This window comes from Primulina eburnea, chromosome 9 (assembly GCF_022965805.1).
Source record: "Primulina eburnea isolate SZY01 chromosome 9, ASM2296580v1, whole genome shotgun sequence".
Lineage (NCBI taxonomy): Eukaryota > Viridiplantae > Streptophyta > Magnoliopsida > Lamiales > Gesneriaceae > Primulina > Primulina eburnea.
The window spans coordinates 12,137,401-12,153,143 of record NC_133109.1 but is presented as its reverse complement, the minus strand read 5'-3'; positions in this window follow the sequence as shown (position 1 = coordinate 12,153,143).

Below are 15,743 nucleotides of genomic sequence, written 5' to 3'. Positions count from 1 at the left end.
ACCCGCGCTCTTAGTAGGAGTGCCCCCGCGGTGTACTGTTCATGATTTTTGAGTTGGTGAGCCGTAGCATCACCGCACCCGCGTTGGCATGGGACCGCACCCCGCGGTGTAGACCTCACCCGCGGTATTAGCAGCGCCGCACCCGCGGTAGTAGTGTTTCAGAATTTGGTGGTTTTGCCGTGAGCATGGCGCACCCGCGGTGCTTGTTTGAGCGCACCCGCGGTCATGCATTATTGAGGTATGGGCGAGATATTTAGTAGCTTTTTGGATAAGATGACTTCACTTTTTCCCATCCTTTTCCTCTCAATCTCGTTTTTCTCTCTTCAAGCAAGGGTTTTCCTCCATTTCTTTCATTTCCTATCTTCAATCCAAGCTTCTAGTTGGATTTTCGAGTAGAGATCGAAGTTCTCCTTGGTGCTAGGAAGCTAAGGTAAGCTTTTGGTTGTGTTATCTCTTGATTTTGGAAAAGAGATATTGTAGGTTGGTTGTGTTTATGGATTTATGGATTATTTGGCATAAGTTCTTGGATATGGAGTTGATGTTGGTGTTATTTATGGATTATTGTTGTAGGTGGTGTATCAAGAGCATAGATTGAGGTGTTCTTGTGGTTCGTAAGTGGAATTTCATCCCTTGTGCTCACATGATAGTATATGTATTGTGTTTCAAAGATTTTAATGTGTTATTCCCTTCATTGGCTTCGTAACTATGTATTGATTCAATTGTATATATATTGGAGACATTGTATGTCTCAATTGTATTGAAAAGGGAATACAAAGAGTATAGACTTCAAAGTGATTGATTAAATGCCAAGAGAGAGTTTCAAATGTTTTATTGGATTGATAGATACATAGTCAGAGATTGCATGCAATTAGTTGATCAACGACCATAGGCTTATATCCCTCAGAGTTATCGGTTTATATCGATTGGGATACGAGCACCACAGACAGAGTTACTATTGATATCAATCTAACCAGAGTAAAGAGAAATACCATCTCATTGTTATTGCTATTGCTATGATATTCATGTTTCAGAGTTGATGGTATTTAATGATTTCAAAGCTATGTTTTACAGAGTATGATATGTTCATTGTTATGTAAGAGTTCCACTTGCTGAGTTTTATACTCATTTCAGTTATTTTCATGTGATGCAGATAAGAGCGACGGGCCAGGACGTTGACTGTGGATTGGGGTCATATGCATACGAAGATTGGAAGGAAGTAGTTTGTTTTGCAAGCAATGTTTTGTACATGATCATTAAAATGATGTTTTGTATTTTGATGTATCATTTAGTTGATCATGTTAATACTTTTGATGATATTTGGAAATGTATTTTGAAACTCCTTTCAGTTGTATGAAAATTTTGATTTCCGCTGTATTTTTAATTGTAACGGGTCAGGGTGTCACATATTCTATATGAATTTAGTACAAAACCAAATTATATTATTCTTTTTAGGTTCTTTCGTCTGGAGATGAAGTCCCTACAGCTATAAAGTCTACCAGCAAGGAAGTTTCATCAAAAGATGTATTAAATGATTCTACATTGAAGAGAAACCTTATGGATCAGTTCTCATCAATTGTACTAGATAAAAAGTTTAAAGCTATCATCAAGCAAGAGAAAGACTGAAATATGTTTTTTATAATACTATGAGTTATATCATTCTAAGTATTATTTAAGAATTAAGATTTCATGAGATATTTTTATCTTGGTTTCCAACTTTTGTTTTGGTTAAATTTTAGTTATATTGTTATTGTCTACTTTATTAGTACAATGAAGTTTCATTGTGACTACAATCTATCAAAAGACAGTACAATTCATGATCATAATTTATGTTATATTAAAAATGTTAAATACTAAAATTTAGATATACTTGAGTATATATTGAAAAATGAAACACGACCAGCAAACCTAAAATTGTTGAAGGATTTAGTGCAGAGCACCTTGAGGTACTTCAAACAAAATATTCTCCAAGAGCTGTAATAGCTCGTATTCTAAGAATGTATACACCGATGAATTAGATCGAGTTTTTTATAGAATCAGGCGGAAAACACTCTAAATAATTATTCGTTAAGAAACACTGATATATTTATATATCTTGTGTAACTGAATAACCAAAAGACTAAATTAGTTTTTGCGTTCATTAGTTCAGTTATGATGAGAACTGAACTAACAGATGCTCTAACTAGTTAAATAAGTCTGAAAACAATAGTTAAAAAGTTAAATACATAAGATATGTTTATGGATATTCGGAGACTTCAACTGCTCCTACATCACCCCTTCTACCACCTCGGGTAGGATTCACTAGAAGACTTTGATCTATGCAACAACTTGTACAAACCCACCCAGCTTAGGAGTTACCCATTGCCTTAACTGAACTCATAGACTAGACTGAAGGTAGCACCTTCCAGTCAACACTTCTTTAACATCTATGCGAGAAAGACTACATACACAAGTTTAACATCTTTGTGCAAGACTGTATTTGAGTGGTGGTGTGTGTGTGTGAGAACTGATCTCTGAAAACTACCCGAAAGTGTTCTCACACACTGAGAAAAATATGCTTCTAATCTAAAGCTGATAACACGTTTAAATGTTCCCTCGATTGGGCTGAATGCTTCTCTCTTAAGCTGATATGACTTTGAAGCGTGTCCTTTTCTTTTCTCTCTAGTGTTGTATATTTCTTCATTGATCTTCACCTTCTTCTTATAGGCGCGAAGTTTAATCGTACAGTGAGACTCGATTATTGTATCCGTTGTATTTTGAATCTGTTCCTCGAAATTTTTCTTGTTCTTTCTAGAACACTTTTGTCTTTAAGCTCTGATGCAACGTCCATTATTGTACTTTGATTGGACAAATATTTTGTACCTTTGTGCACATCTGGATTCCACTTATATCAGCTTGTCTTGATTTGCAACTGATTGCTCCTAACTGATGTTCTGAACTGATCAATTGAACTGGTCTTCAGTTGGGCTGATGAAATCAGTTGACTCGTCAGTTGAACTGATTTCACTCTTGTTCAGTTGAATTGATCTTCAGTTGGGCTCTTCATCAGTTAAACACTCCTTCAGTTGGCCGGGCTTCTGAGGTTCTTCTGTTGAACCACCTATCAACTGAACAATCAGTTGAACTCATTTACGACACATCAGTTGAACTGGTTCAGTTTGGTTGATCAGTTGATGCTTTCAGTTGGTGTCTTCGACAGCTTCAGTTTTGGCTCGTAACTGATTATTTCAGTTTCAGCTATCTGTGTACTAAGGTAGATTATTAAAAACAAACAAACAAGTTTTGTTAATATCAAAATTAAGATTGCGAACATGAAATGTTCCAACAATCTTCCCCTTTTTGATGATCACAAAACTTTAACAATTAAAGCTAAAAAGAAATTCTCCCCAATGAGAGAATCAAACAAATAAAGAAAAGATTTTTAAAGAAAAGTTTTTCAGTTCGAGGAATAGTGAAAGAAACACTCCCCCTCAACAACTGAATGAAATAATTTTAAAACAGTTTTTCAGTTCGAGGGATAATTCTAAACAAAACTCCCACTCATAAATTGAATGAAAAAATCCCCTTCAAAAATATAATTATTTACGAGATTAATGAAGTTTTGGTATCAATCAAGCACTTTAGCAACAAATCTTAAAATAGCAGTTCAGTTATGTAAAGGCTAACAGGATGAACAAGATGTTTATTTAATCAAATAAGCGTCCCTTGTATTATACATCTGCGCATATCAACCAATGTAAGGGAAATTGCTACTCCACTAGCAAACTTTAAATAACATCAAACATCGGTTAATTTACAGATAATAGAACTGAATATACTAACAACTGGTCGCATTGAATGCTACAAAGATTTTGAGTTTCTTTTTCCATAAGATCAGCTAATTTGTCTTTGGACTTGATCTCTGTGCTGGCTAACTGGTCGAGCTGACTCAAAATGGACTCAACTGGTGCTGAACCGCATTGATCATCTATATTTGATCTGATATGGCAATTAAGCGGCGGCACTTCTGATGATTAAGATCCACTTAATTCATTAGTTTCAGCTGGTAGTTGGGTTTTGTTTGTTGATCAGTTGGACTTGTAGACTTGCAACTGAAATATTGTCCTTTGAGCTGTTTAGTTGAACTGCTGTCAGTTGAACTCTAAACCCTGCAAGCTACTTAAAACAACAAAGTTAATGAGTCGAAAGAAGTGGCTACAATTGTAGTTGCTGAGCCAGGAACCTTCTCTCTCCTCATAACAAACGCATAAAATATTTAAGTGGATTTTGAAATCCATTTTAAATAACATTTTGAAACATATTTTAAAATATTATTTTTCAAATGTCTTCTTAGAAAAACTAGCTCTGATACCAATTGAAGGATCTAGTGCAGAGCACCTTGAGGTGCTTCAAACAAAATATTCTCCAAGAGCTGCAATAGCTCGTGTTCTAAGAATGTATACACCGTGGAATTATTGAGTTTGGTATAGAACCAAGCGAAAAACACTCGAAATAATCTTTCTTTAAGAAACACTGATATATTTGTATATCTTGTGTAACTGAATAACCAAAAGACTAGATTAGTTTTTGCATTCATTAGTTCAGTTATGATGAGAACTGAACTAACGGATGCTTTAACTAGTTAAATCAGTTTGAAAACAATAGTTAGAAAGTTAAATACAGAAGATATGTTTATGGATGTTCGGAGACTTCAACTTCTCTTACGTCACCTCTTATACCACCTCGGGTAGGATTCACTAAAAGACTTTGATCCATACAACAACTTGTACAAACCCACCCAGCTTAGGACTTACCCACTATCTTAAGTGAACTCCTAGACTAGACTGAAGGCAGCACCTTCCAGTCAACACTTCTTTAACATCTATGTGAGAAAGACTACATACACAAGTTTAACATCTTTGTGCAAGACTGTATTTGAGTGGTGGTGTGTGTGTGTGAGAACTGATCTCTGAAAACTACCCGAAAGTGTTCTCACACACTGAGGGAAATATGCTTCTAATCTAAAGCTGATAACACGTTTAAGCGTTCCCTCGACTGGGCTGAATACTTCTCTCTTAAGCTGATATGACTTTGAAGCGTGCCCTTTTCTTTTCTCTCTAGTGTTGTGTATTTCTTCACTGATCTTCACCCTCTTCTCATAGGCGCGGAGTTTGATCGTACAATGAGGCTCAATTATTGTATCCGTTGTATTTTGAATATGTTCCTCGAAATTTGTCTTGTTCTTTCTGGAACACTTATGTTTTTAAACTCTGATGCAACGTCCATTATTGTCCTTTGACTGGACAAATGTTTTGTACATTTGCGCACATCTGGATGCCACTTAGATCAGCTTGTCTTGATCTACAATTGATTGCTCCTAACTGATGTTATGAACTGGTCAGTTGAAATAGTCTTCAGTTGGGCTGGAGAAATCAATTGACTCGTCAGTTGAACTGATTTCACTCTTGTTCAGTTGAACTGATCTTCAGTTGGGCTCTTCATCAGTTGAACACTCCTTCAGCTGGCCGGGCTTCTGAGGTTTTCCTGTTGAATCACCTATCAACTGAACAATCATTTGAACTCATTTATGACACATCAATTGAACTGGTTCAGTTTGGTTGAGCAGCTGATGCTTTCAGTTGGTGTCTTCGACAGCTTCAGTTTTGCCTTGTAACTGATTATTAAGTTTCAGCTATCTACGCACTAAGGTAGATTATGAAAAACAAACAAACATGTTTTGTTAATATCAAAATTAAGATTGCGAACATGAAATATTCCAACAATTGTGCATGTGTTTAAATAAAGATTGATGTCACCCAAAAAACATACATTAATATTTTTTTTGAAAAATGGTTCCACAATCAACCCATATTCCAAAACATATTAAATACTTTTTTTCACATATAACCAATAAATATATTATCAATTAAGGCATTAGGTCGATGCTTAAACACATGTTGAAAAAACAAAAAGGCGAGTAAAAATATAATGGTGAACAAATTTCAATTAAGATTGATATCAAATAAATCGAACATAAATATAAAAAATCATGCCAAACAATCAAATTTATCCTTATTCCAAAAATTAGATTCTTGAAATTTAATGTACTACATTAACTAATATTTGCATTTTCAAAATAGAGGCTTAAATATTCAAAAATTAAAATATAAAACTGCATTTAGAGTTTCAAAAGAGCCACTAATGATAAAAAAAAAACTAATTAATGCCATTTGAATTAACTCAAAACAATTCTCTAAGATACAAATATCATATTTTAACTTCTAGCATATCAATCAATTTCCTATTTAACTAATAATTGATTTATAAAAATAAAATCTCTTAATAAAGAAAACTTAATTATATACTGCATCAACTAAAACATTTTCTCAAAACAAAATTCTTAAAATTTTGAAATCTCTAATAATTTATTTTTCAATATCGATAATTAAAACAAAAAAATGACAAGTAAATCCAATTGTTTCATTATTACCAAAACTAATTTCAAGTTTCAAAATATAGACATTAATGAGAGATGCTTGATTGTTGCTTTTATAATAAATTCAAAACTATACTACAAGATTTATGTATACTTATAATTGTTTGAATTTTCCAACAGAAATCCAATTTATTCAAAACACAATCACAAATCCTATCCACTCACGCTATGTTTGGTAGGATGAATTATGGGAGGATTAAGGAACGAATCACATATTATCCGTTGTTTGACTCGTCTTTTAGCTTACATTTGATAACTTCTGGCCCGTGATTAAAACACTGTACGAGACTGAAAACAAGAGAAATTTGTCCCAACTTTTTGGTGGTATAGTGAATCCTGAAGTGAACAGTAGTTGATATTTATGCTTCTCGTTCCCAATTTGGGTGACATACTTTTCTTTCTTCTGTAGCAGTTTTTGGAAGCATCCGTGTCTGGAGGTAACTGATGGAAGATGGATGGAAGATAAACCAAATCGTATGGGACCTGTAATTGATGGAAGATAAATTAAATGGAGGTATGAAAAAAAAAATTGTAAAATTTACTATGCAAGATATTCACCAATTCAGTCGTCCTTACTACACCCAATTTTGCGAGGCAACGATGACGAAATCAGAAATCGGTATGAGATTCCCACAGCAACGGAGGAGGTAAGGGTTGGGATTTCGGTTGACGAAGAAATTCTGGTGCCTCCCAATTTTTACGAATTACATTTGTGTTATTTTTAGTAAATATATATTGTAAAGTTAATTATTTAATTATATATACAAAAAAACTAAAAATATTATTTTAATTAGAACTGAGGGTATTTAGGTCATTACATTAAATTGTGAAGAAATAATCCCCCATTTTAAATTCATACCAAACATGTTATTTATCCGACCATATTATTAATCCATATATTTCATTCTTTAATCCCTTTGATTATTAATCATTCACTTATATCATCACTCGTACTAAACGTAGCCTCATAGTTTTAACAATCAAACACATACTTTCAAAATATTTCATACAAAAGTTGAATTTCGAAGGCTCGAACCAACAATGAAGCAACCGACAAAATATATTATCCCATGAACCAGATCTATAGATTATTTTAACAACAAAAAAAACAGTGTTATTTGACAAAAAAGCTTTTCAGATCTAAGCGTTTTTTTTATCAATATTGCGAGATCCGAAAATAATTATTCTGAAAAAAATTTCGAAGGGATGTCAAAAGTTAAGAAAAAAAGCATAAAATTGTAGGAAATATTTTATCAGAAAACTTGATAGTAGATCTAAATAAATTAGTCACTGTATCCATTTTTTCTGAGGTAGAGAAATACAAACCATGAAGATCTGGGTGATGCTTTAAAAAACATGTTCTGAAGCATTCCTATTTCGGTGTGAAGATTAAAAAATTCGAGTATGCATATGTACATCCAAATAAAATTGTAGGGAATATTTTATCAGAAAACTTGATAGTAGATCAAAATAAATTAGTCACCGTATCCATTTCTTCTGAGATAGAGAAATAAAAACCATGAAGATCTGGGTGGAACATCACCAGATCTAAACAGATCTTGTGCCCCAGAAACATATCTTTAGATCCTTTTCGAAAAAGATGAATAATGCTTTAGAAAACATGTTTTAAAGCATTCCTATTTCGGCGTGAAGATTAAAAAATCCGAGTATACATCTGTACACGCCATGAGTTTCGGCGTGAGATTAAAAACTCGAAAAATATGAAAAAATATTTAGATCTAAAAAATTACATGTCCATCAATAGATCTATTATCTCGAAATCCTGAAAAAAAAATCCATGACTGAAATATAAATCCAAAAACAAAAAAAAAATCAAAATGTAAACATTCTTCATGAATAAAAAAAACCAAAAAATAAAAACACAAAAACCATGATTTCGGTACAAAACAAAAACTTAGAAGAAAGAAAATGAAAATATTTTGGTTTGAGATAAAATATACAAAGAAATAATGGGATACCAAAAGTCACCCCTTTAGCCATTTATTTTATGTGAAAAAAAATGAGTGCAAATCTAGAAACATTCACATATATATATATATATATAGACTCGATTTAGGGTTTCTTTAGTTGGGTTGAGCTATTTTAATGTTTATTTAATTAGGTTGAGCTACTTCAATATTTATTTTGTTGGGTTGTTTATTTGTTGTCTTCAAAATTGTGAGGAAAATTAATGAGCCATTTCAATACAATGACACTTATGTATAAATTTAAGTTTATTATAAGATGTAATTGTATAGGCACTGCATCCGTGTCTTCAAAACTGTGAGGAAAATAAATGGGCTATTTCATAAAAAAATGGGCTGATTTTAAATTTTATTTTATTTTTTAGGTCTGATATATTTAGTTCCATGACAGTATGAAATCATAATTTTCTTTTCAATTTATCAACTTTAATCCTATACAAAAAATTCACCAATTAATTTAGATTTAGATGAATAAAATATAATCGTAACTATAAACTAAAATAATATAAACAAGGAAAAATGATTAATTAAAATATTTAGAATTAAAATATATATATGGAATTTAACATACCAAAAAGGCTAATTTTTTTAGTTAAATTAATTCAAGGCCAAAATTGATTATGGTATTGTATAGTAGGCTATTATTAATAATCCTTATTAAATAAAATTATAGTAAATACCAATATCTATTTTGTTATATTTGAATACATTTATCTTGTGAATTATCGTTATAATTGTTCTTTTAGAATTTGTTCCATTTATTTTAAATGTTTTATGTTGTAAATATTTAAACAGAAAATAAGGATTTGAAAGCCAGATTATCTCAACAATTTAGTTTTCATGGTTCAATCAAGATGCTGATTTCAACATCAATATCTCTGTTAAGTGAGATTACAAATGGTATGATTTTTTAATTCAATAATGTATTTTTTTAGATTTTTTTCTGATATTTATCATTTTTTGTGCAGTTAATCCATCAAATCGAATGGTCAGAAATGTTTCTTTTGAAATATCTAGCAGCAACAAATGGTGATGATTTTCCTATCTCTTAAGTTAGGATTGTTCATAAATTGAAGTACGTTTGTCAAAGTAGATATTTAATGTGAATATTTTTTAACATTATTATTAATGTTGAAAATATACGTTAAGATATTCTAATAATTAAATAATTTTTTTTTAAAATTCTCATTTTCATTCTTCATTTAATAATATTAGAAAATTAAAATATATTTTCTTACATATTTATTGCATTATGTCAATAATATTTATTTTTTTTCAGTTGAAAAATCTAGTTCAATTCATATTAATTCAATTTCCATATCAGATATTCAACACGATTGCAATAATGTAACACCCCGAAAATTTAAGTTCCACGCGAACCACATGCATTTGAATTATTAAATTATCATGTATTTTAATTGTATGAATTAATTATATGTAGTGCATATTTACATGTCTAAAATATATTTTTCTACATGGTTGCATTAAAATGTATTTTTAAAGTTATTCGAGTTGCGATCGAGGAACGGAGACAGATAGCTGAGTAAGAGAAAATGTTTTTATTAAATAATTACTTTTAATTGTTTAAAATATGGGTGTTGGTTTTTCATATTTTCGAAAATAAGGAGTTTTGAGGTGATTTTATACACCAGGACGTAATTTTTATCGGTGTTAGATTTTCAACAAAAAACGAACCTTTTGGCAACCCGGCTAATAAACTCACAAACTTTTCTAAGCAAAATAATTTTTAAAATTTTAATTAAGCACTAATGGGTAATTTGGGCCTAATTAACTTTCTTATTGTGTCTAAGACTTGTTAGGGGTTTATTTAGTATTTAAAATACAAACCACCCCCATAATACACACACATCACACGCCTCCCTCACCCATCAAACTACTAGGACTCTTCTTTTCACACCATACACGCCACACACAATATCTTTGAAAAAGAAACTTTCGAAGGATGCTAAGAAAATCAAGCCAAGGATCGTCGGGTTGTCGTTCTTCGATTCGTCAACGTATATTCGTGCGTTTAATATGCAAAAGCACTCCATATTCTCCTTTTTCTCATCATTCACACCATAGTATTTATTTAAATGTGTTTTGCATGAAAAATAAGTTGCATCATGTTATATTTTCGGAATTGCATCATAGGTGATTTTTAAGGCTTGTGTTTTCATCCAAAAAACTTGTTTAATATGTGTTAAGGGGCTGCCATGGCTAGTGTATTGATTAATGACGTTTTTCGCAAGTTTTAGGGTCCTAATAACACACCCAAACACACTGCATCATGATAGAAAACAAACTGTTGCCATCTTTATGTTATGGAAGAGTTGGGTTCAGTTTTATGGGGTGTGTGGCTGGGCTTGGGTTCGGTTGGGGCTATGGCTGAAGAATTTAAGTAGTCCTTGAAGACAAAGTCTTCTTGAGGACTCCAACCCGTGAGTGCAAGGGAAGTTGCGCAGGTTGGCAGCTGGTGCGGGGGAGAAGGGGCTCGGCCTGGGGGCTTTGGGCTAGGTTAGGTCCTCAAGGTCCTAGAATGGTGCTGGAGGGGTCAGATCAGGGCCTCGTTGGGTTGGCTAGGTCCAAGCAACAGGAACAAGAGTCCTTGTCAAAGTGGGTTTCTCGGCTGGTTCTTGTAGCTGCTGTTGTAGCTTCAGTTTCAGGGGCTGGGGTCGATTCGTTAGGTTCTAAGGGTCCAGTAGGGTCCATAGGGGGTCTGGGTCAAGGTTGGATCAAGAGGGTTCAAGATTGGCTCAGGGAAAAACGAGTTTGGCTCAAGGGTGCCTAGGTGTATTTTTGGGGCTGTTTCTGCAGCTCATGTGTTGCTTTGTTTTTTGAGCTTAGGGTCAAGTCCAATGGGTTATAATGGTTCTGTAGGGTCCCTAGTTGGGTTGGCTAGGGTTTGGCTCAAGGTGGCTCGGATGCGGCTCGAGTAAATTAGGATATGGCTCGGGTGGTTCAATTAAGTGTCAAAAACAAACATTAAAGAATAAAAATTGAATCCATGGGTCAACGGGTTTGGCTCATGACTTGGAAGGGTAGAATAAATAATAAAAATGCTATGTTTAAAATTTGGGATCAAAATAATGATGTTTTAGACTTAATAGGGATTTTATTGCCTCACGAAACGCTAATTAACGAGTTAATTGAAACACCTAGTTTAAGCTTTATAAAATTATGCAAAAATATATTTAAGCTTAAATAATTATTAAAAGTTTATATTTTTAATTTGGGAATTTTATATTAAGTTTTGGTTTAATTCGGGATTAAAACGTATTAATACGTCTTATTTAAAGATTAAAGTAAAATTCCAAGATTTAAGCTAAATAAAAATATGAGAAAATTCATGTAAGCTTAAATATTTATTTGAGATGTTAGAGTCAATGAAATTAAGAGAACATCAAAAACGTGAAATTTTACGTCTAGGGGTAAAACGGTCATTTTACACCTAGAAATTAGTAAACGTCATGGCAGTATCCTGAATGCTATTTTATAGGCTAATATGATTATTTGGAATGTTTATGAATTTTATATGTTCAAATATTATTTTTAATATTCATGGATATGTATATGTTAAAATGTTATTTTAAATGTTCATGGATATTTATATGTTAAAATGTTATTTTTAAAACGTTTATGGATTTTATAGTTTAATTATGGACATTTAAAAGACATGTTGCATGCTTGATTTAAAAGAAAAATGGTATATGAATGTTTAAATTTTTAAAGTGATGATAATATGAAACGTTGAAGGAAGTGAAGTAATTGTGACTAATACGATGACATGTTGGAAATTTCTTGAGGGTTATGGTCCCAGTGAGAGCCGACGATCGTGTTTCCTTGGATACGGATATGAATATGTATATGTACATGTATATGATGATATGTTAATACGTAAGGCCAGAGCCCAGTTAACCGGTGAAAGTGTTGCTGGTGTCTCCCGCCGTCCAGTACTGTGGTTACATGTAGATGGATCCATCGCCCAACACGTAGACGTATACGTAGATGAACACGAAAAGTCACAATTAACGATCTGAATTCAACGTAAGGAAAAATGAATACGTATATGTAGATGATGATATGTATATGAATATCTTGAGGATGACATGAATATGTTTATGAAAAAAGATTATGAAAATGTTTTTAAAGTTTATACATCATGAAAATATTTATGAAAATGGTTATGTTTAATCTTTATGCATCTTCATGAAAACAATATTTTAAGTACAAGTATTTTTCACTGTTATATGTTAATTGTATTACGTATTACTCGTTATCAAGGATATGACGTGTTGAGTCTTTGGAATCACTAGGTGTGATTGATGCATGTGATTATGATGATTATGTTTATGGAGGTCTTGATGGTTGATCTGACTGGACTGAAGGTGCACATAACCCGAGGACCGACGCTAGTTTTCCGCACTATTTATGATTTATGATTTCAAGTTATGTTAAAAATATTTTACGACTTTTTATTTATGTTTTGAGAGGTTTTTGCGAGATTATAGCATGGGCTGTATTTTTCAAATATATAGTTGGTTGTTTTATTTTAAAATGATGTCCAAAATATTTTATGTAATTTTTGGTGGTTAGGCCGATGCTAGAGGGGTTTAAAAAAAAATCTAGTACTTTTAAAACAATAAAAAAGATAGACGTTTCAAATATTCATGACAAAAGAATCTAAATAACATCAATCGGTACAGTTAAATTTTATGTTTTTATATAATTTTCAATGAGAATAATTTAAATTTTGTTATGTTATGTTATTTATTTAACAATGTCCTTTTATATATAGATTAATGGGATATAGGAGATCTGTAAGGCCCAAGAATTACAGAATGGATAACCAAGATTATCAATCTTCATTAACGTGAGACTCCGAAGATATGAGAATGTATGACATGCGATGATGGAAGAAAAGACATGAGAAAATAGGGTTTGCAAGACCGCACCCACGCTTAGAACAGGAGTGCACCCGCGGTCACGTAATAATGGAATTTTGAAGGTGAGGCCGAAGCATCACCGCACCCACGGTGCAACCAAGACCGCACCCGCGGTGCATGGACAGAAAGTTGGCAAATTTTATTCGAGGCGACACCGCACCCGCGGTAAGAACAAGACCGCACCCGCGGTGGTGGTACCGCACCCGCGGTCTAAGATGTACCGCACCCGCGGTGGTGAATTTCAGAAAATGAGGATAATGCCGAAGCATGAGCGCACCCGCGCTCCTTGCACGACCGCACCCGCGGTCATACGTGTTGCTTGAAAAATGAGGCCACGTTTCAGAAGTTGCATGCAGTATATATAGGTTCGAATGACGCGTCTGTTTCTCAGAAAAATCAGAATAAGGTCGAGGTTTTGGGGAGAAAATCCTTACGCCTTTTAAACTCGCGATTGTGAGAAATCCGTCTATCAGAATTCAAATCCGACTTCAGTTTTGAGCTTCTCTCGACTTGAGCTACACAAGGACGTAAGTTTCGTTACGTTTTGAGATGTTTTGAGAATATGATGTTGCTAGAATTGCATGTGATTCAGATATGGTGTTTCTACTACCGTAGACAATGTAGAATTGAAGACAGATTAAAGAAAAGACTGTCTCTGTATTTGTTAGGTTTTTCAGAGTTGAGTTGACTGAGATTTCATATCAGATTTGTATTGTTATTGAGATTATGACTAGTATTGTTATTGATTATGAAGTCTGATATTATATTTATGATGTTTAGACTGACGGGGTATCGAGACTGTGTTGTTATGCCGTTTAAACATCAGTTGATTTAGATTGATCAGATTCAGATATGATGTCGATTAGATTGGGATATTATTGATATGACTCAGATTGTATCTTGTTCAGACATTGATCAGATTGTATACTGAATTCAGTATTGATCAGAACAGATTGTATATTGAGTTATTCACTGATACAATGTATTCGATATTGTCATTTCAGATTGATATGGACAGATTTGAATACAGATCATCGTCTTCGTCAGACCGGGACGACAAAGGTATAATTCATGTGATATTCGGGAAGACACAACTCAATTGATATCCCATTTGAGTTTCCCAACAAAATCACATACTAAAATTATTGCTGTCTATTTTATTATATGATTATGATGTGTTTATAGATGATATATTCATATCTTTTGAGATGATTATGCTTTGTTTACAGATTGTTATTCATTGCATTTAAGATAGGGAGTCTTGACAGAACAGTCAAACTTCTAGACGTTCGGTGATATCACAGCTTAGGGGAAGATCAGTCTCCTATCGTAGATGTGGATACAGATCAGGCCGAAGTCTAGGAATAAGACGTACAGTCACCCCGATTGAGAGGGTAGGTGATAGATTGTCTTATTCACACCGGGATCCCTAGAGTTATAGTTGAGTCGAGTCTAGACAGGATTTGACTAGAACTGCATGCGTTTATGGATGTGGTTTCATAGACTATGAAACCCATTTTTATTGCTTTCAGTCACGATAGCATGTTTTTATGATTTGATTTGAGTAGCATGGTTATCTGATTTGAGTTACATGCTTATTTGATTTATTTCATAGATGATGACATATATTGGGTTCTACATGATCGCATGTTTTATGAATTAGTTGGTTTATATACATGCTTACCATGTTTTATACTGGGATTTATTCTCACCGGAGTTATCTGGCTGATGTCTTGTTTGTATGTGTGCATGACATCAGGGGAGGCAGGATCGGGGTCACGAAGATGATGAGAGAAGACGAGTTTAGCGTGGTGATTCCGGACTTACAGTAGATTGGATTTTACTACTAGAATTTTAGTAGTGAACCTTAGATTAGAATGTTGTACATTATTGTATTTTTAATACTGAATTGTATTTTATATACAGACATGTATAGTATTTAGATTGCATTACCTTCCGCAGTTATATAATTTAAAAAGAAAAATTTTAGACCCTGTTTATCAGAACAGATAATTAAATCCCAACGATGATTAAGAAGTTGATTAGCGTCCGGGTCCCCACAAGATCCAATGTACAGATGTGATTTTTGTGGTGCAATGTTTTGGTATGAAGAGAGGTTATGTCGAACTTATAAACATAGAAATCCTAAGTACATTCTATGTTGTATGCAAGGAAAGATACAACTTCCTACTCTAAAAAACCTCCTCAAGTATTGCATAATTTATTGAACGGACCGAGTCATAAGAGCAAACATTTTCTAGAGAGCATTCGATTATACAATAATATGTTTTGCTTCACGTCGATGGGAGAGAAGATAGATTCAAGTTTAAATTGAGGCGG